Source organism: Cylas formicarius, unplaced genomic scaffold (genome assembly GCF_029955315.1).
Source record: "Cylas formicarius isolate icCylForm1 unplaced genomic scaffold, icCylForm1.1 PGA_scaffold_10__41_contigs__length_53128322, whole genome shotgun sequence".
In the NCBI taxonomy this organism is placed as follows: domain Eukaryota; kingdom Metazoa; phylum Arthropoda; class Insecta; order Coleoptera; family Brentidae; genus Cylas; species Cylas formicarius.
The window spans coordinates 45,039,113-45,064,824 of record NW_026844214.1 but is presented as its reverse complement, the minus strand read 5'-3'; the positions used below and the strand labels follow the sequence as shown (position 1 = coordinate 45,064,824).

Sequence of the window (25,712 nt, the reverse complement as noted above, 5' to 3'; positions counted from 1 at the left end):
AAATGAAGAAGATGTAATTAAAATGTTGAATGCGGTTCAAGCCAATTGGTACATTTCATTCGATTTGGATGATTTTGCCAAACAACTAATAAATATATGCACGGGAAAAGTAACTATAAAAAAAAAATGAAAAAAGTCTATCCAATTATTTACAAACAGTTGCTGACAAAAAAAAACTAATATCTTCGAAAGGTCTGTTGAAAGTTTTTGGGGGACCATAAAGAGGGACAAAATAATGACCACTAAGAAGTCCATAAAAAAATGGTTGTATGGTGTGAAAGTCTGCAAATGCTGAATTGCATTATAGATTGCAACAAAATAATGAGAAAATGCATTTATATAAAAAATGAACATTCTTATATTATTGATGGTTTGGTACTCATTCTGGAATTAAAATCTACTTCTTCCATGACGTTCAACGACCCAGGACAAATATTTAGTAGCGGTCGCAAATGTAATGCCAGAAGATTTGCATTTCTGTTTGATAATCTCCCAGTAATTTAAATCTGCCGAAAGACTAAGACATGGTGAATCATCTGACACAACTAAATATAAAGTTTCTGGTTCCCGAAAGACATCCTTATTAATTTTTATGGCCGATAATGATTTGAAGAATGCAGCAAATTTGTTAAACAAAAACAAATCATTCATAATAGAAAGAGGACCTGGAAATCCCGAAAACGTCTTTATCATAACCCAGGATAAAAAATAAAGAGAGAGAGAGAGAGAGAGAGAGAGAGAGAGAGAGAGAGAGAGAGAGAGAGAGAGAGAGAGAGAGAGAGAGAGAGAGAGAGCATAGTAACACCATAGTTAGGTCTGTGGAAAACCATGTTTTTATTCTACTTCTGCATCATTACTTCGTTACGGAGCAAATACTCGGTTGCAGACTATTTATGGAATTTTGTGGCATTTATCAATTCAGAACACAGTTGAAAGTTTGGGAGAAACAGTTTCAAAAAACATTTTGGAGATACGGAATGTGACTCTTCAGGTGCACTTTTCAAAACTGACTAGAAGACAGCCTTTGATATACTAGTCAAAGAATATCATTATTTAAAAAAAAACTGTATAATTTGCCGTTTTCACCTGGCAGTGAAGCAGTGGGCTTGAGTAAGAAACATAATATTTCATCCTTAAATGGTCTGCAGATTCAGTTAACAACAAATTCAAACATACCAGCGATGGAACTGCCACCAACTTATACTGCATTTCAACAACACTAATGAAGGTATACAACTTATTATGAAACGTGGGTAATATGTTAGTTCAATACTATAATTTGTTTTTACTTATTTTAGATACATATATCAACTGAAAGTTTGGTATTCCAGTCACATACCCTATTTTGACAACCCAAATAGATGTGGACGGACAAATGAGAACAACACCTGGACACCAATATTATCGACACAAGATCCTTTGCCATATAAAATCTTAAACATTCTGGTTTTGCGATGTTCTGATGTAACCTGCAACAGCAATAAACGTAAATGTGTGGCGCAAGGATTAAAGTTCTATGAAGAATATAATTGCAAATTATGTAGCAATGAAGATATAATAGGCAAAGGGGAATCTTTGGGTGAAGATTTCTAAATGATTTTGAAAAGAATTTATATTTTGCCTATTCAAAAATTCAGAAATAAAAATGTTCATTGGTTACGTCTATACTGTCTTGATTCTCCTAATCATCAGTTTATGATAATACATACAATACAAAAGATCCAATTTTCGTATTCAAGGCTGCGAAAAAAATAGAAAAATAAATCTGAAAATTATATCGCCTCAGTTATCATCGCTTATGTATAGTCTTCAAGTCAAACAACGGATAGGTTGAATAGTTTCGGAGTTTTTCCGGTTTTTTAAAATTCGGTACCACTAAAAATTCTTAATTACCTATTTTGTATTTACATTAAACTAATTAATGATTTCAGTCAGGTTAGATTTTTTTAAGAAGAAAGTCACTTTTCCAGCATTTTTTACTCCACTAGTTATGGCCACTTCCACTAACCCTCTTTGGATTCGGACCATGACTTACGATATACTATATGCGACGAAAGCCTACATAACATTTTGAGGTTAACTATCGATAAACCGGCTCATAAGCGAGCAATTCATCTTCACCGTCTTCATTTTCCCGTATTCTTCGAGCCGCAACAAGAGAGACCGGAGAGCCCCACGCTTAAATACCGCGGGAGGTTATTATTTGTCTGCATTCTTGCCAATCTGTTGTTCGGGTCTCTGTCGTGCGAGGCGCCCTCTTCGTCGCTCGCGCGAGCCCGTCTGTGACGCTATTACGCGTTCAGAAAACGTCGTGTTCCGAATCACCCCGGAGGTTTCCAGCGGGGAGCGGGAGCTCCTTTGTGCGAGAGAAAAATCGATTTAAATATGAAACCGAGAAGGGTGACAAGTCGGAAAATTTATTGCGTCTTTAAGTTCGAGCGTTTTGCTTATTGGAAACGGGACCATCAGTCGTTTTTTTTTTCTTCGAACGCGTCTTATAAATATCAACGAGCAAACGAGAAAGAGGCAGGGGAAAAGTGGGAGTGCTCGACAAGTCGAAAAAACCACAACTCGTTTGTTTGCATCAAAGGCATTGTTAATTTGTTCGGTTCCTAAAGTCTCAGTCTTGGATGGTCATTTGCCGAGGAACAAATAACCATCCAAAACTGGTACACCAGATTTCACACAACCATAGGATTTCGTAGACTTCACGGAATTAACAAAGATTTAAATGATTTCATCTTGAAAAGGAAATAACAAAATGAAAATTATTTTTTTTAAAACCTCTTATTTATTTATTTTATTTATTTAAACAGTTATGATTAAATAAATAGTCATAAGTAAATAGATAATTAAATACAAATTATTAAATTATTATTTAGTACTAATATTAATTATTGACGTATTATTAAACATTTAACTAAATAATAACTATTAACTAAATCAAAAGCGGACATAAAATTTTTATTTTTTCAGGAGGGAAAGGAAAAAATTATTTCAGGTTTGGAAAACATTTACTTTAGAAGTTAAATAAAATAAAACTTTTATGGCTGTATTGTATATGTTTCCTATACAGGGTTAGTAAAAAATACCGGAAAGGTTAAATAACATGCAGAAATCAACCATTGCACCAGCAACGTTGTCAGAGTTGCCACTTTTATGTTATGGTCTGTTCATAGATATAAGAAAGTGACCAATTGCTTGGGAATGGGATTATCCAAGGACGGTCATTAACATACAATGCAACAAGATTATTACCTAAAGTTTCGGAATTTAAATTCAGGTAAAATTGTGGACCGTAATAGAAAATAATTTTATACCTACCTGTGTTTAATATTCTTTGGTTTGGTATACTACTTAGTTTAAGTTTATTAGTAATCATTCTTTTTTCGTGTGTAATACAGCGTGTGTTGAATCGTGTGCGAATTATGCAAAATATGTGCTAGTCTAGTGTATCTCAGGAGATGCTCCCGCCCAAATGTAGAAAACACTATTCTATTGAGACTAAGGAAGTTATACACAATGTTTATTTGACTCTCGTTGACCAAGGTGGCAGCAAGCAAGCATCTTTAGAAGAAACGGCCACATAAATAAATAAATAAATAAATAAATAAATATTGTTTAGTATCTTAGAGACGGTATTATAAAAGCATATTTATTTAATATTTACATTTCTTTTATTTTAATTTATTTATCATTGAATTAACGGAACGTATTCAAACGAAGCACGTTATGATTTTACAGATATTTCATGGATTTCACAAAGCTGGTACTCCAGATTTCACGCATCATGTACCCCTCGGACTACACGAAGCAAATTTAATAACATAACTGAACGGAAACTAGGGTTACATAAAAATACGTATTAAGATTAACATTGTGGTGGTACTTACATTTGTCCGAACGATAAACAACTATTTACTAGTTTAAAATAATATTATTACGCAACACAAACACATAACTGCATTAGTTTTTGGGGACAAAACAGCACGAGGCACTCACAGAGTTGATCATCGTCAGATTCGACAAACGTCAAAATACCATTCGGGCCTACAATCTGCCAAACTCATGACTAAAGTACCGAAAATACTTAACTCCAGTAAGTATTTCTACCATATATCTACAAATTGATCTAGATGTTTTTCATTGTTATCTAGATTTACGTTCCCCTGAATTTATGTGACCACGGCGGATGTGAAAATTGATAAGTCAAAATGCAGAAAAGACTTAGAAGAACGCATGTTCTATTTTTGTTTGTCGGCACATTTCGATGCAACTTGAAAAATAAGGCAAATTTTACAATCGTAAGTAAGCAAGTAATGGGGATTCTGGTTTTTCTCTGTATCATTTATATGAATGGCAGAATGGAGAGGTCTCGTTGTTCAATTTATTTAGCTTTTTAATTTCTTTAAATATTTATACAAAACAATATTTGTAATTGCAAACAAATTGATACGTACGCTTATGTCCTTATGAATAAAAATTAATTAAATACAGTTAAGTATTGGTATAAAACAATATTTACAATAATCTTATATTCCCGAGTTAAAAAAATATATTGGTCAGAAAAGAGAAATAATAGCACAAAAGCTTTATATTATATATTTATATTACACAAACATACATTATAGTGTCATACAAGTGAGAAAATCGATTAACAATTTTGGTTATTACATGGCAATTTTTGATTCATATAATAACCAGATCCTGTTAGTAGAAATCTGTATAGAGCATCGTCATCCAGAAAATTCACTGAGACAATGACAGATGCAGATCTAGGGTAGACCTTATTATCAATACGAAATTAAGAAATTTGCTCGACCAGGAACCAACATCGTATCATGCTCCCTAATTTATAAATCTCCTAATATTCCATTTGCTTTTCGTAAACTTGCAAACTTCAAAAACAAGCTCACAACAACGGCGCAGATTTTGAATCTTGGGCTCAAAGACTTAACTTTCAGTAAATACATGACCCGCAGCTATAGCGTAAGCTAGAAGAGAGGCTACAACCACCGAGAGTGGGCGAACCAATGGCGAACACACACGTAATCTGTATCGTTAGCGCTATTTTAGAGCAAGAACAGGTACCCTTTAAGGGGCCAACTGGGACAGTTTCAGGGAAAAATTGGAAACCGTGGTGAGACGACTACCATCCCAAACAAAAAACTTCATTGAACACCTAAGGAAAATATCAGATAAATGTATGCCAAAGTGCAAAAGTGCAAGACATTAGTGACAAAAATCTATAAAGTAACACGTGACTTCCACCTCGCCCGCATGATTGGTACTCTTCTCCAGAACAAACGGTTAGATGATAGTCTAATGGAAAAAAACAGCTGACCGAGAACCCAGAACCCAGTTTATCTACGCGGATGACACAGTAGTAGCCGTTCAAGGTAAGAACTTTGAGGAGGTGAAGGTGTCAAACTGTCGGATGCTTTGGAGGAGCTTGGATGTATGCTTTTCACAACAACAAACATGCAAGGCGAGAGTGAACGTTACTTGGCAAAATTTTGAAGCACCGAAATCTGTGGAGAATGTAACCCTCCGATTTGAATTGCTCCACAACATATGCGACGCGAGGCTGCTACCTATATGGAAAAGAGAAAACAACAAACCGACCAAAGATACCCCCTGCAAGGCCAAAATCGCGTTGAGATGTGGACGGAGAGAACTCGTCAGAACAAAGCACAAAACATAAATGAGGAAATTGCCAAATTACTTTTCCTGCATGGAAGACCCTAAATCGCATGAAAGTTGGAGTTCCAAGATGCAAGACTACCTAGATGGCGACTACTCCCACACAACGAAGACACAAGATGTGAAATCCAGTATAAGAGTTACCTCCTGCTTTGCCTCACGCTTAAACAGCCTTGTAAAATGGACGGCTTATTTGAGCCTTTTGAGTGTCACGAAAGAAAAAGCAGAAAAATATAAATATATTTTATTTACATAATACCTCGAGTCTTAAAACATCCAGCAATGCTTACAAATAGAACTATGACCATGCCAATAAGGCTAAAAATTTTAGAATGCTACGTCTGGTCGTTGCTATTGTGCTTGAAGGTCAGACGACAAACAGAATTTAAACATTCGAAATATGGATCTACCGACGAATACTTAGAATCCCTTGGACAGCAAAAATTAAAAAAACAGAAGTATTAAGCACGTATCGGACACAGAAGAAAACTCCAAAGTTAGAAAAACCTCTTTCCTGGAACACTTACTGCAAAATAGAAAATACGCATTGGTAATTATATATATATATATATATATATATATATATATATATATATATATATATATATATATATATATATATATATATATATATATATATATATATATATATATATATATATATATATATATATATATATATATATATATATATATATATATATATATATATATAACAACTAATTCCTGTTGCAAGGGATAGAGAAGCAATTAAACCTATGGTCGCCAACCTTCGTTAAAAATAATTCGATTAGTTATTCTTAATTTGTAAAACAAAATTGAACCGTGTAAAACCTTTCACTTACCCAAAATTGCCATTTATATTAATTAACACCGTAATAAAATTATTGGTAGGTATTCTACACACACAAGGTCATTTGCAAAGTACCCTCTAGCAAACGATATGGCTCAACTTTCGTTTTGCCCAAATCATTTATATGAATAACGATTGTGCTTTTGTCTTTTAGTTGTGCTTGTGATTTATCAACGTAGAAATCTCGGTGGAAGTAGAAACATTTTTTTGCAGAAATAGTCAAATAGTTACATAAAAACTGACGTTTCCTCCGAAGACTTGCTAATTTATTATTTTTATATTTGTAAAGAATTCTACTTTTTTTTAATAACTGATTTCGGCTAAACGAAAAATTTCCCAGCGATTTACTCTTAGAAAACTGTAACAGGTGGAAAATTTCAGAACTAATATAAGACAACCTATTATTAGGACTTTCGATGGAACCATTGCACACGGCGGACGTTGCCCCTGCCCGGTTCCAAAAAATCTGTAGAAATCGATGGAAAATTAGTGTCGTTTAAAGAAAATTTTGTTTTGTACGTTTGTTATCTGAAGTAATGGAGGCATGGTGCCTATAATTTTGAGAAATAGTGTTTGTTTTACGCGGATGTACACGGATTTGTGATGTGCTACTCCATGATGTATATGTTAACACGGTTTCCGGATGTCTTGTACTCAGACTGGTTACCAGGCCGGATGGGATCGGACATCCCGTATAAGATAATTGCGGGAGCCGTTTGAAGAATCGGTCGTCATTTATGACAATTATTTAGAACTTATTCTCGTTTTTGTATATGTTAACCAACCTGGAGGATGGATTGGTCCAGACCCTTCTTTAAGGACGGCATTCTTCAGGATTTTTGTATATGCTTCACTCATCGTAAGTTGGCCGGGTGACCTAATGCAGTCGTGGCCATTAGAAGTAAAATCCAATCCAATCCAACCTATTATTACACTTATTTGACATTTGTATTACGTATGTATATTACAATCCATCAGGTAGGTAAAAAACTGATACGTCTTGTAACACTTTTTTCAAAGTTTTGCAGTCTATTATATATGCAAATTCAATTGTTTTCATATTCTCATCGTCGAATAAAAAAACTGTCAGCGTTGTCACAAATACGAGGAGAGACTTAAAAGCGAGAATTGTGACCAAGTTAGAAGATGGTTGGTCAACATTTTATTGTAAGCAGAAAACAATTTTTTCTATTACTAAAAGGTGCCAACAAGAACAGAGCTGCAGGCCACTTCAGTGTAAATGTATGGGGGTGGATTTCATCTAGATGAATGCAAAAGGAATGACATATTCGGGGAAGATTTGTTGGTCAAACTTATGCCGGAACATTGCAAAACATTATGGTACCAAGTGTGGAACAGCTTTACCGGAAATTCCAACAAGACAACTTACACAATGAAACCCTGAAACCTTACCATGGCCAAATAACAGTACTGACATCCACCCAACCAAAAACAGCGAGGAGCTATGGCAACGTATTCAGCAGGTATGGGAAGATTTGTCCCTTGAAGAAAACTTCATAACGCCTTTTATGGTACGGATGGGGATTGTACAGAATACTAAATTCCTTCCAGGTGTTTCTTCTTGTCCTGTTTATATTAAAATGTCGGGCCCCTGCCGATAAGGATCAACCATCTTCTAAATTTGTTACAATTATTTTAAGTTTTTAAGTTGTTTATTTAAAAGTTAAAAATTATCTTTTTACTTTTAAAATAAATAAAAGTCGAGTCTGTTTAATTTAGTAGACTTTTTTTAATGATAAAAGTTAACGAGAACAACCAACGATAAACAATAAAATTGAACTAATACCTGTATAATATAAGCATAATATAAATTTTTTGCAAGAGCAAACAGCAAAGGCGGAACGCAAGAGTTTTTAGTAATAAAAATAGATCTAATAATAATACATTTTATTGTAAGACACTTTTCTTGTAGGTATGAAGTAGCAATGCAATGGAAATACGCCTTTGGCTGAAACAGTTGATGAAACAGCTAAACCGAACGGTATCTACAACGAAAAAACACCCAACTCTTAAAAATGCATATTATTTTTTATGACTCAAAATGTTTGCATAAACCTGCCTTGAAATACCACATTGAACATCAAACCAAGCTTTGTTTTGTCAAAATGTGATATGACAGCCCGATGATGTGTATAGTGCTCGAAATATAAAGTGAAATTTTCAAGTCGTATCAGCTTTTTTATGAAACTAGCTGCACATAGCGACAATATTACTTAGATATCCGTCATTTATTTAAAAAAATCGACTCTTCCCAGATTTAGACGGCTTATTCGCATCACTTTGCATGTTGCATTTGCAATCATTTCGATGTTTCGCACATATATGAGTAATCGAAATTATTTGTTTTAACGTCACGCTTATAAATATTTAAACGGTGTCAGTTGTATTTTATTGACGTCTGTTTCTTTTCAAACAAACGATTTTATTCAAGCATACCGCACAATTTCGAAACGTGCCAAATTTTATTTTTGACATAATTAATCAGCAAGCCGAGCATATATAATCTATCACGACGTAGCACTTCAGTTTGAGTACATTTTTACTAGAAATTTGAAAACGCAAAAAAATAAAATGCGTATGTTGGAGACAGGTATTAAGAGTATTAATTCAATTAGATTTAGAGTAAACAAATATGTACTACAGGAACTGGTAGAAATGTTAACTGCGTGACGTAAGCAAATTAAAACTAATTAAGTGCTAACCTCGGTGCTAACACAGTGTTTTGAATGCAGTATGTTAAAAAATATGTAAGATTTAGATTTAAATGAAAATAAAAATTAAAAATAAGTTAGAAAATGAGAAAAAATTAAATTAAGCGAACGGTGAAAAAAAAACACGACGAAAATAGCAACTTGTTTCCTTTTAAGGAAAACATTGATCTGTGATAACAAAAATTAATGTCAGTAAATTTAATTAAAAAAAAAAGATTTTTTTCAACGGTGATCCAAAATTTAATTTTGCAACCAACGCTGTCGCTTAAAAATGCGATCTGAATGAATTACGTACGAAATTAAAGACCACAGATAACAATAACAATGTGTGACAAGGTTTAAATATTTAATCTTTGTGCAACTGAACATTATTTTTGCGACGGCAATCAAATTACGGAATATGGAGCCAAATTATTTTAAAACGTGTTAGTTTGTCAGATTTGCTCTATTAATTTGTTGATAATTAATTAATGTTACGATCTCCTTAGAAAAAAAGAGGAGGAATTTAAAAGATATATTTTTCTTCTTCATTTATCAAAAACAATAAATTTGTTTTAATGTAATTACGCGTGGCATTACGGACTGCATTTTTCGTTACATACCTCGGTAAACGCAATAAAACTTTCACTAAACTATACCTACCTAAACAGTAATATATTTTATATAAATAGTTATTATTTTCATATCGATACACAATAAATAACTATAAACTACCTAGTAAACAAACAACCGCAATACTAATTGGTTGATAGACATTTATGGCGTTTGTTGCATCATCTGATCCTACTCTACAAGGGCTTTTACACAAATTGAAATTAAATCGCATGTTTTATGAAATAACGACACGGCGCCAAAACTGGTATAAATCACAATTTTCGATAGTGCTAGTGTTATAACAAGAAGTGATATAGACGAAAATCATGAGAATTCAATGGAGTAGAGGTGCCCACTAAAAGCAAAGAAGAATAAGGATTCAATGTATTCAGTTAATACATCTTTATAATCTGTGGTGCTGAATGATAGTAGCCGAGCCAAGTTGAGCGCAAATAACATCCTTTTCTCTGGATTATCTGTGGTCAAACAAAACGCTAGACACGATCCTACAGTCTTATGTCCGTCTATATCTGAATATTATCGAAATATTCACACTTTGGTTAGTTCTGATAATTTTAACAATGAAATCCTACAAAACTTTTTTTTAATACTAACGATAATTTTAACACCGAGATTTCCAGTTTCCAAATATTCAATTATCACTTCTTAGATCGCGTTACTTCTTTCCATTCATTCTACTCGCAAACTTGTGCATAATTATGGTCTTTGATTTTCAAAAAAATTATCACGCGTGAAACCTGATGTACCAGCTCTGTGAAATCTTCGTTATCTTTTTAAAATTTCGACCCTTTGGTTGTGTAAAATCTGGTGCACGAATTTTCGATGGTGATTTGCCCATGCAATATCTAAGTTATTTGGTTCAGATTATATTTAAAATACAATTTTGAATACTCTAGCCCGACCTACAAGACAAGTGGACTGCACGAGGGCGCAGAGCATCAGAAAAGATTCTTTTTTCGCCAGAAGCCATCTCAATGCTGATGGGAGTATGGATCATCCTCAAAACTTTATAGCACACGAGGCTAGATTACGCCCCAATAGCACTAACACTATTGTGGATTGGGCTTCATTTTGCCGCGACATTTGTGAAGGATATTGGCCAAAACCCAATAGAATTTGATTGTCGTTTATGTGTCACAATAGAATTTCTGCTATACTTTTTATACTACTGTCCGTAAGTGATACTGCTTTCATGGTAATTTTGAAGCGCCAACAACAGATGTACCTAAAGTAAACACTTTGTTTTCCTACTACCAGTAAAAAACTCGCCGTTTTTCTTTAACCCATAAGATTTTCGTTAGGGTAATTATCTGGTTAACAACGTCGTTGAAAATTTGATTTCGCTTGTGACCTATCATGGTTGTTTTATGCATTTTTAAAGTGAAATAGAAAAACTGAGATGTGAATTTTATTACTGTACATTTTCATGACACATGAAATAGACAGTTTCCGAGACTACTACTACTAATACGTAAAGTGCAGGATTACCGCTTTCTACATACTGTCAATATAAAGGCGATTCACTGGCAACCCTAGTGCCCATGACAAAAATAACTCGCACGTAAGTAGTTAGTTACCCCTACGAATTCGACAATTAATAATTTAAAAAACTCAACCACAATAGCGACATACTGCGAGGTATTGTCCAGGACCTAGTCCGGGACCCTCCTATCTAAACACGTAGTAGTTCAACCGGTGTCAAATCGCCCCCCACATTTGGGAAGTTAAACAGCTGGGAACACACGCCATGTTCAATACGTTATCTGAAACCTGTATACGGTTCACGAGTTTACAATCAACTGTTACACGCTCAAACCGTATGTACGATATTGCTACTACTATCACTGCAAAGGACATGCATTTTTTTATTATTATTGTAGTTAGTCAACACTGCCAGGATGCTTCGGTTAAAAAAAAATCATTAAGTCGTTTATTCTATACTATAAGCCATATAGTTACTAGAGACATGGAGGAACTGTGTATGTCGATAATACAGGAACTTATCTCGCCATTGCATCTAACATGGCCGCTGACGCATAGTTAATAAGTTTGGATGCGGTATTTTTAAGGCCGTATTTACTCAAAATATGACTAGATATTGTTAAATGTTTAACTTTAGGGAAACAACAATACATATTTGACTCGAATGGTCACATTTCGTCACGCAATTCATTCAATGTTTAATAACATTGGTTAGTTGCCAAATTCCTGCTTTACTACTGATTTTTATCAACATGAAACCCATGGAAAATACAAAATATAGGTAATTTTCCAGATGATTTGCTTTAAGCAAAACTGCCTTTTGCGCAAAATGCCACTTTAGACGTCAGGTTCATTATACCATTTTATTCAAACTTCCATTCATAAAATATGGGCAGTGATCAGCCATCAACTTTTTCTGAAAATCTTTCAGGGCATGTTGCATGCGAGAAGTGTTGTTGTTAATGCCATCTTGACCAATCACTATGTTGTCTGTGTGTCACACTGACACACTGTGTCCCGACGTTTGACGTGCTTTATACAAAGATAATCAAAAATGGCGGCATTAGAAATTATACTATATTTAACTGTGTGTGCCCATGCAAAATATCGCCATTTTCTCCTGAATCACCATGTATTATATACCTTTCGATCTTCCTACATATATTAAATTGAATTAAAATGGTTGCCATACAATTTCTGACAAGCAGTCGAAAACCTGTTCCAGTCTATTAGCTGGCGAGATAATGTGGGAATGCTGGCGATATTCTCCATCGAGTCGGCAAAACAGCTCGTCGATCACATTCGAATATTAAGTAGTTAATTAAATGCAGATCTTGTGTAACGTCGTTGCTAAGTATCCTAATACCTAATATAACATAGATAATTACTCTTTCGATTTAACAACGAACATCAAATGCTGCGAATTTTGCATTGACAAACTATACAGAGTGACCCCGTACTATGATACCTCCTGGAGAGTGTGATTGAAGAATTTTAAAACAAAATCTGGTGAATGTACTGACGTATTGTATACTGTGCGTCAATGCTCGAGTGTCTTAACTTCAACGATGTTAGCCTTATTAAAGCTCAATTATTTAACGATTCCAGTAATAACATCTACGTCGTTTGAATAACCAATATTTACAATATATTGGTGCATCAATTTGATTAGAGGCGACGGAAAGTTATAATCTTGTGTGAAATACTCGCTGATAAGGAGCAAACAACGAAGATAAAATCTACACACGCAGGTTCGATTATTATGATCTTAACCCTTAAATTCCAATTTAATTAGGCAATCGAGCATGAAAGTTACGAAACGCTCATTTTTGTATATTACCTAAGCGGAAGAGAATAAAAGGTGGCATTGTAATCATTGAGTGTGCAGGGTGTAAATATGCATCACCACAATTATTCCTTGTTTTCCAATGTAAAAAAAAAACGAATATTCATATTTTAGACGTGGCACGCCGCTAGTTCCTCCAAGAAACCATTCCCTTCCCCGAATAATCTTCATTGTTCGAACGGCCAATCTTGACGCTTTAGCAAATAGACGATGCCCGAGTTTGCGTGATTAGTTTGCTCGGAATTAGTATGAATTAAATGACCGGCACCGTGTTAAACGAGGCGGCCAATAAATCAACCATAATGCGGCAACTAAAAATCGACAAAATAAAAACGGCGAGAGATATAGTGCCGCCGCAATCACAAAATGGCTTCCCCGAGGATCGAATGTAACGCAAGGCATTTTCGTCGACAGACAGAGCTAGATATACACGCTGGTAATCCGTCGGACTGTGATGGAATGCTGTCGACCGTTGCGACAGAGAAAGCGAGACGCAAAGAAAGAGACGCCGATCGGCACGGAGGACAAAAATTTAGACATTCTCATGTCCGATTGAAAACGGAAATTAACTGCACGGAAAGCCGTTATTAGGTGTGGTTTGGGGTCCAGTTTTCGGACGACCGATTACTTACCAGCTGGTCCGATCGGGAAAATCGTACAATATCCTGCGCTATACACCCCGTGACTGACTGCAGTGGTACGCGTCGACGACCAGAGCCAAAGTTAATCCAAGGTAAAATGTGTAGTAGTAGTGTGGCGAGTATCACCCGTAAATCACAAAATCCGCACAAAAAACACGCGCACCAACATCACCAATCACACATACCGCAACGAGAAAGACCCGGGACGTTTGCACACACACAAAATCACAGCAAAAACAAACAAATATCCAATGTTATTGGCACGACAACACTCTTCGCTTGGTCATTCTATTTTCACGAGAGCGCCGAGCGGCAGCCACAAGGCACAGTCTACCATACAACGAACTCGGCGATTCGGGTTTCGGGCGAACTTTGCCGAACGCGATCCGAGGATTTTATGTTCGTCGCGCTGCGGCGGCGACTGGTAAACCTGCGGGGAGGGAGGGGAGGATGAGACGATTGAATGAGTTTTATTTGAACTAAAGAGCACTCCGGCTCACCCTTTCTTATGGAAGAATCGTTTTTTTTTCGCCGCTCCTCGTGGGGCGACCTTGATGTATTTTTGTTGCCCCGAAAAAATATTTACTCACCGGAAAATTTCATTCGAATTTTAACTGTCTGTCAGATGCGATCAACTTAATTAAATGAATAGGTTTAATTGGTAAAAAATTAAATCGCCAAGAATAAGAATAACCCTAATTACATTTTAATCAAAAGTTTCTAACGTTACAGGTTAACAGTTCGAGCTTTTAGTCAGTTGCTACGACTAACCAACATGGCCGCTGACAGATCGTCAATAAGTTTGGATGCGGTATTTTTACGACAAAATATACTCAGATCTCGTTAAATATTCTGAAATAACGAGTTAAATGTGGAGGCGGAAAATTTTCTTTTATAGCACATGATATTAATAGTCCTTAGAACGGTTTGACTGGTCGTGTCCAAAAAGAATGTCGAATATTAAGATTTGCACTTGATTAATAATAATAATAATGGCAATACTAACTTTATTATAATATATAATCACAGAAGGCGAATTTGAAACTTAACTTCCTATTTTAACCTATTTTGACATATCCTAACCTCATAGAAACCTTATAAGATATTTTAAAAAATACAAGTCAGATATTTAAAGATAAAAGGTATACTCTAAAAAAGAGAACAGACCACCGAGACCTTTTAAAATAATATTGCGTATGCCTTAAATCTACATTATAGGCATTATGTCTCAATTGTATTTTTTGGGATAAAAGTGTGTACGTATGGTAGAGTTTATGTATTATGTATTATGTATGTATTACACTATGCAAAACTTTTTTCCCTATCTATTTTCTTAGCCCTGCTGTGATGCGCTGAATACGCTGAATGCGTTTTACAAGACTTAAACTGTCATAGACAGCAATTATATTGGTCATGTATATAGGTTTAATATATAAGTAATTGCCTTTTTATTGCTATTGTCCTTTACCAGACCCAAATGTCCAGCATTGTTAGAAATATTTAGTTTTTCTGTACCTACAGACAATTTAAATTGGTTAGAATGTTCTTTTGTTGAAACTGAGTATCCAAACAATAACGACTGGGATTTTATGTTTTAATTCCGAGAAGGTAGGTATCTAAAACTTGCTTCGGCCTAAGGGAAATATATATTTGTAACTGTTAATATTCAAGTTAAATGGCATTGGCGTGGACATATATTTTAAGATAGCCAACAGTAACTAACTGGTGATATAGCCTATCAAATTAATAAAAATATATAGAATTTTGTTAGAAAATATAATTTTCTAAATCTAATGATAGAATACATAACATAGACGTAAAAGCAGGCATCTGTAACCTACACTTTATCTATGTACGTGGAAAATGAAAATTTCCGACCAGTTTGGACGTGGACATCAAATCCGATATCACGGTGTTTGAAGTGGTCATATGTTATATTTAAAATTTATTACTTATAGCTAATTAGTAAAATAAAACACGATTATTTGGACATGTCTTCTATTTTGCAATTACGAACCTTAGAACACAGAACAAAGACGTGTCCACCGTAAAAGTGACTTTACTATATATAAGTATTGCAATTTACAATAATGTTGATTTACAATTTAATGATAACAAATTCAAAAACTGGGATAATAGGCGGAGTATCAAACAAGGAGCGCATCGATATTTTAAGCAAACAACCTGTATGAAATTTCACTCTTATGTTACTTTATTGGTCTTTAACGGGATATAACCTAATTTTTCTGAGGTTTTGAATTCAACATTTTTAGTTTTTGGATGTTCTTTTTTGCTGACGTTACGTTATGTTAAGATTAAGTCTGGGTTTCTTTCATTTTTTAAAAGAAAAAAAACATTTATCGCAAAGGAAAATAATTATATTGCACACATTAGGATTTTGGCTTCTCGCAGCAACACTAGGTCATTATCGCCAAACTGCATTCGCTTTCCAATAATTCTTATTTTTGAAAAATCGAAAAGGAAACTATAAATGTCTAGAAAAATTTATTTTTTTTAATTCATACGCTTTAAACTTTATTAACCGGGGTCTTATTCTGCAGTAGGTAACATTCAACTTTATAAAACGTTACGTCACATCATGTGCCACACGCTTCAAATAATTCCCTAATGTAGTGGTAAAAACTGACGAGCTTCGGACAGCTCTGATATTTTCCTAGAGATGCTATGCCCCTAAATGTCACCCATTAACCTACACTTTGGCCCTTCTTTGTTTTAAACCGCGATCTCTACTAAATTAACTGGTTTGCCCAGAACATTTATCGAGAACTGGGCGTATTGAGAAGATACCAAAAATGCCACATCTTAGCTAAAACCTGTCGAATTGACGAACTGTCAGCGGCCATTTTGGTTGCGCCGCTAGGTCCTTATTGGTTAAAAACGAAATTGCAAATGGCGCCCTCATCACGTGCCTTCGTAATTTTTTTTTCATCCTCTCCTCAAAAATTCCTATATTATAAGCACTGGCACGGCATTTATACATATCTGGGTTTTAGTAATCGTTAACACCCACATTAGTTAGTTGACGAAACAAACGTAATTTTTGACTCAGTATTAAACATAACCGAAAGAAGTACGAATCTTGCAACTACCGCGGTAGATCGAACGATTAAATTTAAATAAATGGCTCTATTGTAGCGCGACACAGTCGAGCTAAAATTTCCATACGTTACTAGCGGTCGTTACGAATTGCGGCAAACGGCCATAATCGCATTCCCGAGTCATAATCCTCGACGAAATCTAAATATTCCATCTAAGCCACGCGGTGCCGCCGCCGCCGCCGCCAGCTCGCCGTACCTAGTCGTTACTTACACACGCCTCTGCGCGTATTCTCCTCTATTCAAAAGGAACCGGCGTATAACTGATATGTTGTATTACGACCGAGTATACAGCTTCGACGAGATGAAAAGCCTTGTTCGTTTCTTTTTTATTTCAAGTCGGTGCACGCGCGGCACGCTAGATGAAAACAATTCCCTCGGAACAATGTTCGGCTCGGCCGATGTTCCAGCGGAAATTCACTGCGCGATGTTGCCGATTTGTACAGGGTTGTTGCGACAAGTAAGGACAGTTCTATGGCCATGGCTGCGCTTATCGATTCTGTTTTTTCGGTAATGGGCGAACGTCCTCAGTTGACATTCCTACGGTACGGAAAAGCAAAGAAGAAGAAGAATTCTGTCTTGAGCATTGCACATGGCTGTTTAACCTCTGGTCGCGCCCGGCAGAAACCTATGTATTCGTCCAAAAAGCTTTGTTATCGGTTCAGATAGTTGTCTAAGTGTTTCGTATGCGTCTTAAAGTGTTTGACTGTGGCCAGCACCGCTGGTTTTTACGTACACGCCGGTTAAAGGCCGGATGGGCTCGGATGGAAGTGGGGGAAAACCGACTTTCCGTTTTTTGTTATCGGTCAAAGTCCTTTTTTACAACCAGAGTACAAGCGGGGGTTATACTTAGTCTTTGTGTACGTGTTGATCTATCACCAAAAGAAAAAAATCCTCGATGGATGTTGGAAATGGGCGAATGTCCTCAGTTGATTCGACCAATTAAAAACAAAGTAATAGTAGTCGTAGGTAATTATGCTGATCCGAAAATAAATATATGCCCTGGTAAATATTATTCAAAATGATAAGTAAACACAATTGAATCCGACTATGGAACTTATTTAGTCCTAAATTGTGTGTCAAGGAATTACAATTCACGTATATTTCGAGCAACCACCATTTTGTGCTCAAAGTCTATACAATATTTCCAGAAAATTATTGTACGACCCTTTACAACGTTTTAATTACTTTACTTAACAATAATAAAAGTTTTGTTTTTATTAGAATATTTTGAGACTCAAAAATGTATATATGTAAGTTGACCAGTGTTAAAAACTAAATTGAAATTAACCCTGCGGACTATTATTATTGGCGATATTTTCGTTAAGTCTGACTTGTCAGTTTACCGCATTCGAGAGAGCGGTTTTGCAAGCAAATGTGTTCTGTGTTCGCGTGCGCTACTTTTGTACAAGGTAATTTTTAGAATTATGTATTAGCCTACTTCGTATTTTTAATTCATAATCGTATTAGTAATTTTATTGCGCATTCTTAAACGTATTTTTATTTCCTAAAATAGATTATGTAATTAAATCAAAAAGTAAGCTCACCAGAAAGTAGAGAAAAAAGTTGAGAAATTGGGTAAACATGTTCTAATATTACCCATACGTTTACGATTAAGAATTGCCATATAGCTATTAGATAATATTGTGGCCCTACTACGGTAAAAATTGATGTCGCTCAGGTGAATTTCGGAGTGATAGGAATGATCTTTCACCCATAAATCTGCATTTTCCGTCATTTTCCTTCTAAACACAAAAACTACTGTAAAAATGGTCCATCCAAAGCCATGGACGTGTCAGCGGCCATATTGGTTGTTGAGTGCTGCAAGGTCATTGGTTATATACGAGATTTTAAATCTTGGGCGAATTTTTATTGGTATTATCAACATTATCAGCATCAGCTGCTTTGACATGGGCAAGATTGGGAGTCTTCGGAACGGCACTGATCGATCCGGATTCAGTGCACGGTATTGGGCTAAAGGAGTTGCTGACCTTCTATAGGCATTCTGGACTCCCTCTAGAGCGGTCTGGGGGCATAACGGGCCCATCTGATGGCCTAAGTGCTTGCACGCCCGTGATGGCGCCCCCTTTAATACCAATACCAATATCAGCATGATGGAGGGCTTATATAGTAGTTATGTATATGAGAATTACGAATTAAAGATATGAAGTTGGCTGATCTCGGCCTAATACAATATAACAGGTACGCTTTATCCAAAACAATACATGTTCCTCGTCTGTTAGCTACCAGAAACTTAGCCTTGATGCCAAGTTGTGACAATTTTCATTTTTAGACAGTAATACAAAAATTGGTTATGAAAACAAACGCCCTTGTCGCATGAAAAGCAGCAGTTAGGAGCAATAATTATTTTCGCCAGCTCCAGCACAAAATATCGGATTAACGAAGCTGCCTGCCCCTTGGAGTGTTTAACTATTTTACATGTTAACGTCATAATCACTCTGGTAAAAAAAAACAGTTTAAATGTCATACTCGTGCAAGATTTATAGGCTTAAAGACAATACGTGAAAAAATGACTAACAAAGGACCAAATAGCAAAAACTAATTGAAAAGTAATGGATTAACGAAAATAAATTTAACTACACTGTACATTTCAGGTTATAGGTTTATGGTATAATAAAATGTTTGAAGGTGGTGTACATTCGTTTATTTAAATCACGCATCCAATATTATATCTCTGGGCTGTCTAACGTACAGCTAGTTTCATAAAAAACTGATACGGCTTGAAAATTCCGGTCATACACTTCATCAGGTTTTTCATATCACATTTTGATGAAACAAAGTTTGTTTGACGTCCAATATGGGATCTAAAGGCAGGTTTATACAAACATTTTGAGTAATAAAAATTAATACGTATATTCTGAAGAGTTGAGTATTTTTTCCTGGTGGATATCGAATGGTTTAGTTTAGCTGTTTCAAAGTCTTTAGAGCGCGCTATTGCATTGCTATTGCGTGGTCCATTTCATAACTACAAGAAAAGTGTATCCATCTCTTACAATAAAATGTATTACTAAATCAATTTTTATTAATAAGAACTCTTGCGTTCAGCTTTTACTGTTTGTATAAACACGAAATTATCCTAAGGAGTAAAATACATCCTTTTTGGTAAATTTGTGAAGATGCCCTGCAAACAAATTATATTATGCTTATATTAGATAGGTATTAGAGTATTCAGTATTTTGTTCAATTTTATTTTTTATCTTTGGTTGTTCTCGTATCATTAGAAAACGTGTAAACAAAACAGACTCAACATTTATTTTAAAAATAAAAATAAATATGAACTAAAAGTTCAGATATTTTTAAATGACAATTGTTTGGACAACACCGTGTCTTTATCAAATGTTTTAGTTCTTATTTATTTTGATAAATGGATTTTTATCAAGTAAAAGCCACTACAGTTCAACTTAAAAAAAATTAAGTTTAGGTAAAAGCAAGAATTGTAACAAATTTAGAAGATAGTTGCTCCTTGTCAGCAGGGGCGCAACATTTTAACAGGATAAGAAGAAACATATAAATTCTTCGGCTCATGGTCATGAAAGGAGTTATGAAGTTTTCTTCGAGCGACAATTCTTCCCAACTTTCTGAAAAGCTTACCATTGGTCCACGCTGTTTTGAGGCATAAAATTTGTTTGATACAGTCTGTTACTTGGCCATGGCAAGATTTCAATGTTGAAATTTTGGAGCATTTTGTGTAACGATGTTTGCAGTATGGATGGGCCAGTTTTATTGTTGCAAAATAAAATTCCGGGTAAAGCTGTTCCACACTGGACACCATAACGTTCTGCAATATTTCGGCATAAGTTTAACCAACAAATCTTCCTTCAATCCGCCATACCACTCCCATTCCACCCCCATACACTGACAGAGCCTGCAGCTCTGTACCTGTCGACAAATCGAGGCTTGAAACGCTGGTTGTCTAGTCTATACAATTTGATTTTACACTTTTTAGAAGACTAGAAGATCTTTTTATCGGAAAATATGACTCTATCCCAAAACTGCTGTTCTTGCGCTTGATAGTTAAGAGCGAAAATAAGCCTTGCTTGCTGCTTGGTTGGGGAGTGAGTGCGGTGTTTTTCCTTAAATCTTCGACAAACTGGGATTTTACTGCCCGGACATTCCGAAAGAAATAGTACGTTCTTCGCGCGTTCGAAAGGGTCATCCTCGCCTATCCGAGCACCTGATCTTCTTGAACTAAACTAGCTGTTTGTCAGCTAAATCCCGTTTTCCATTCAAACGTTTCTTCTTGTCTCCATTTTTTATTAATGGAAAAAATGGTTGTTCGGCTTACATTAAAATGTTGAGCTACCGCTGATAAGGACCCTCCATCTTTTAACTTGGTCACAATTGAAGAGTAGAAGTAACAAAGGGAAATTAGATTTTTATATAGAAAGGTTTTACGTGCCACTCACTTTGACCCATCAAGCGGGTGTCAGAATTATAAATTCCGGAACAAATTACGCAGATGGGTGGCGCTTTCTGCAAGTGATCTATTATTTTCACAACAAAGGGGTCAAGTGCCGTAACACGTGTTGTGCGTTTATATTGTTGTTAACGTTTTCTGTAACGATGCTGTCAAATATTGTAAAGAGCTATTGAATGAAATGAATTTTGAACGTCGGAAACAAGGAATGGTGATGAGCAAAGACAACGCAAAAATGCAGGACATTCCTATAAAAACAGAAATGGGAACGCTATAGCTGAAAAAAAGAGACCTAACCTATAAGTAACTCATTGTCTCAATTTCTAATATGGAAGCGTCTACGTGACTCTGGGACGGTCCCAATTTTTATCTTTTGCGCTGTAGGTTTGAATTCACAGGCTTAGCGCAGTTGTTAGTATAGTGGATTAGATACTCACCAATCCTTTTTTTAAATATTGTGAAAACTTATTTACCCGTGAGCCAAATAATTTATTAGTTTATTTCTTTAAAATAAAATGTTTTTTATTTTGTTAATTTTTTTTTTAATATCTCCTTTTAATAATTTTGGCACCAATTCGTTACTTCTACTCTTAAATTTTTGCTTTTAACTCTGCTCGTATGTGGAGCCTTTTTCGGCTTTCTTTTATTTTCTAACATATTTGTGACAATGCTGATATATTTTTTTATTTGACAGTGGCAGTATTAGAAATATGAAAACAATGAAGTTTGCATGACGACATGGTCCTATAATACACTCTTCAAAACTTTGAAAAAAGTACTTTAAGAGTCGTATCAGTTTTTACCTGGTCGGAACGATAATCTTAATATGAACTAGAAAAAAAATTGTTTGAGTAATAGTAATCTGACGTTTTGATGACGTGCAACGGATTAAGTTTTGGATGAAGCATAAGTAATAGTGAAGTATAATAAACTTGCAATGAAGTGCCAAAATTGATCAGTAAAAATGTACTCCTGTTCCACATTTCCGATTAACCTGACAAGCACGAGGCTGAATCTGCTGGTAACAGGAACGGCAAGCGTTTTATTTTTCTCAGCGTGGTGGCTCATCGCCGACGTCGACATCCAGAAAGTCCTGAGTCAGAACCCAAGCTACTACGTTCCCTGTATCGTCTCCACTTTGGCCTTTTTCTTTATCAACGCTATATCAGCACGTTCGTTTTACGACAGTTTTGGGTACGATCAAGGTTGTTTCACGCCGTTCGTTGCTAAAACGTACCTCTTTCTGTGGTTGATGGTGAGCTTCGGATGTCTGATAGCCGCCGTTTTTATTCTCGTCAATTACTTTATTTTGCGTCAAGATAAAAATCAGTGGCCCGGTTATGGGATCGCGATTCAAAATGCATTCATTTTTGCGTCCACCATGTTACTTCGTTTTGGAAGAAAACAAGATCCCTGTGGCTGAGTGAAATTTATGTTTTTAGTGCGCGAAATAAAATGAGCAGAAAGAAAATATTCCCTTTTATCAGAATTTATGTAGGGTGGGGATGATCAGGGGCGAGAGGGGATTTGTTTTCGTACATTGGGAAACGTTCATAATTTAAGTGAAGTGAAAATATGTGGATCGGAAGTTGACGGATTTGATGAAAAATCCACAACCTATATAACTGGTGTGGTGGCATATAATCATTATAATCAAAATTTTATTAATAATAAAAATAAAACAACTATGGAAGATCATTATGAACAAACCATAAAAAGAAGTGAGTAAATAAGACAAGCTGCAGTCAATTCAATGAAGCCAATTGAAAAAGTAATTGAAAATATTGATTTCCAGAAATGCCAATGGAGAAAGAACTAATGCAATAAAATTGAAATTGAAAATAGTATTTACAAGCCTGTATTCATTCTGCGTCGGTTGTTGATAAATCGAACTTGCTGATTTTTCGCCAATCATCCTGTTTAGTTCTTCAGTTTCAGTTCAGCTCCGAATCTAAGGCTATGATGATTATTGAGTTGGACATTAAAATATTTTAGACCTACATATGATCCAAACTGTATAGATCAATAAATTAGGTCAATTGTGTGCAAAATTAAGTATTCAAAAAGATATTTCCACCCATACCGAATCTCAAAGGACGATCAGACGAACCTGTTGTATAAACGAACTAGCCATATAATCTGCCATTAAAAAAAAACGTTATATTTGTTTAAAGTGTTTATGAAAATAAAGTTAGAAGGCTTGCAAATGAATCAGAAGGAGAATATAGAAAAGTTGTATCAGAAAATCTAGGTATTGATTTGGATAAAATAGAAAATAGAGAGGTGTAGCAAAAATGTACTTAAATTTTGGTCAGAGACAACATATGGGCGAAATAAAATATGTTACAGATAGTAAGAGATTTTATTAGGTGACAGACTTGAATCATATAAATTAAATTAAAATATGTTACAAATTCGATATAGGTATAAAGATTGCTATGTACAAGATGATTTTACTAGGGTATCAATAGGTTCAAAGAGTTATGTAATATAAAACAATTTACATTTACAGACTAACCAAAACTAAGAAATGCCAAAAATATTTACTCCTATATAGTATAAATGATATTCTAGGAAAGTCCAGCAGAGTCACAGAAAAAAGACAATAAAATCAATACACGTCATGGTGTGATATCAGAAATACTAAAACTAGAGAACTTATGAAGAAAAAGAGTCATTCTGGAATTCTTTGATGCAATGCTGAACAAACCAAAAGACCTATTAAAGTTGGATTGGAACGTTCGAGCGGTCCTATCAGTAATACAATTTAAAAATGTAAAGGGGTTTAAATTGGGCGTATTGTAGTACATAGTAGCTTCTGCACAATTGCTTTGACTGGACTTTAAAACAGTCTGAAAAGTTAAAAAGGACAATTTTTTCTTGACATTTCGCTGTCCCAGGTCGGTGGACCTATCGCAACTGCAGGAAGACATAAAACGATTTCAGTACTTATATGTAGTGGTAATATTTAAAAAATTCTTTATTCTTTCGTTCGCTACCTGAATGAATAAAAAACGAACCAAAAACCAAATGGTTTTAAAATCCTGCAGTTTAAACCAATTTATAAAAGGTTTGTTCGTAGCCACAAATTTCAAATCAATTGATAATTTCTTCCACTCACACAGTTTTTCATTAGTTTTGTTTTGCGAACGGCTCGACATTTGTATAATTTTCAACTTAGTTTATCATCAAGAAACAACAGCGATCGCCCACTTGCTGCTTTGTCCCCTAACATCTTCGTGTTTTTTGCATATAAAACCCACAAGCATTTGAAATTTTAAAATCAATTTAAAAAGAAATCGCTTTATTCAATTAGTTGCTCTAATATTATGTTCCGCTGTTAATATCATTATCAAAATTCCACCTTCAAGGTACAATGTTTACTTTTTCGAAAGAAGAATGTTTCAACATTTACTTTGTTTATGGATTGTGTAATGATGAATATCGTCGACGATTTCGCCCTTTCCTTGTAGAACTGTCAATGTCAATCGATGTTTGTGAGAAACAGACAAGTTTCCTACAGCAACTTCTGAACGTCACGTTCAATAGGAACTTACTCAAGAAGCAATTCTTTATATGACTGATGCTTAACCTTCTACTAGTGTCCGAAGTTAATAGACTTACCATAGACCGGATGAGAGTAATGAGAATTTTACACAATGTCGGTTTGTACCCGTACCACATCTTACCTGTACAAGCTTAAAATCTGCCGTATCCGTTTCAATACTGTAATTTAGCTGTATATTGAGAAGGATTTGTCTGATAATATTATATAGTGTTGTGAGGCTTCATTACCCTTAATCGTATCAGTAACACCAGGAATACACATTGTTGAGCGCTTAAAAATGTGGCTTTATTGATGCCCACCTCATTGGTCCCTTTCATTAAAAATGATCTTCAATATTACTGGATGATTTTTCTTTCAATATAAGACAACGTATGGGGATTCAGTACGCACTTCCTCACTTTGGTCGCCAAGTAACCGAATTTGTTTATCAAAATTATACACACCCGTGGATTGGAAGAGGTTCCTTCAGCAGTTCCTTGCCCAACAAGGTCACCTGACTTAATCCCTCTTGACGTTTTCAACTTGAAATCACCTCAGCAACACACTCCCAAGCTATGGCAGTAATATCGTGGGACATACTGTACATTATAAATATTTTCATTTTGTCTATTTTCATCGACCTTATTTTAGAATATTTCTTTCTAGCTTCCTTGTTTTTGTTTATAAATAATATAAAAACGGTTACGTACTTTTTCCGAGGTTATTTACTATTTTTGAT

General features: G+C 35.2%; 1 protein-coding gene across 2 annotated transcripts in view; it reads right to left on the bottom strand.

Annotated features, from left to right (window-relative positions):
- Positions 1–14,004, bottom strand: part of LOC132700588 (zinc finger protein 608) — a 152,674-nt gene extending 138,670 nt beyond the window's left edge. For both annotated transcript variants that reach the window (XM_060668007.1, XM_060668015.1), the window contains exon 1: positions 13,864–14,004. The gene's annotated coding sequence lies outside the window, so the exon portion shown is untranslated. The remainder of the gene's footprint in view (positions 1–13,863) is intronic.
- Positions 14,005–25,712: the final 11,708 nt, after the last annotated feature.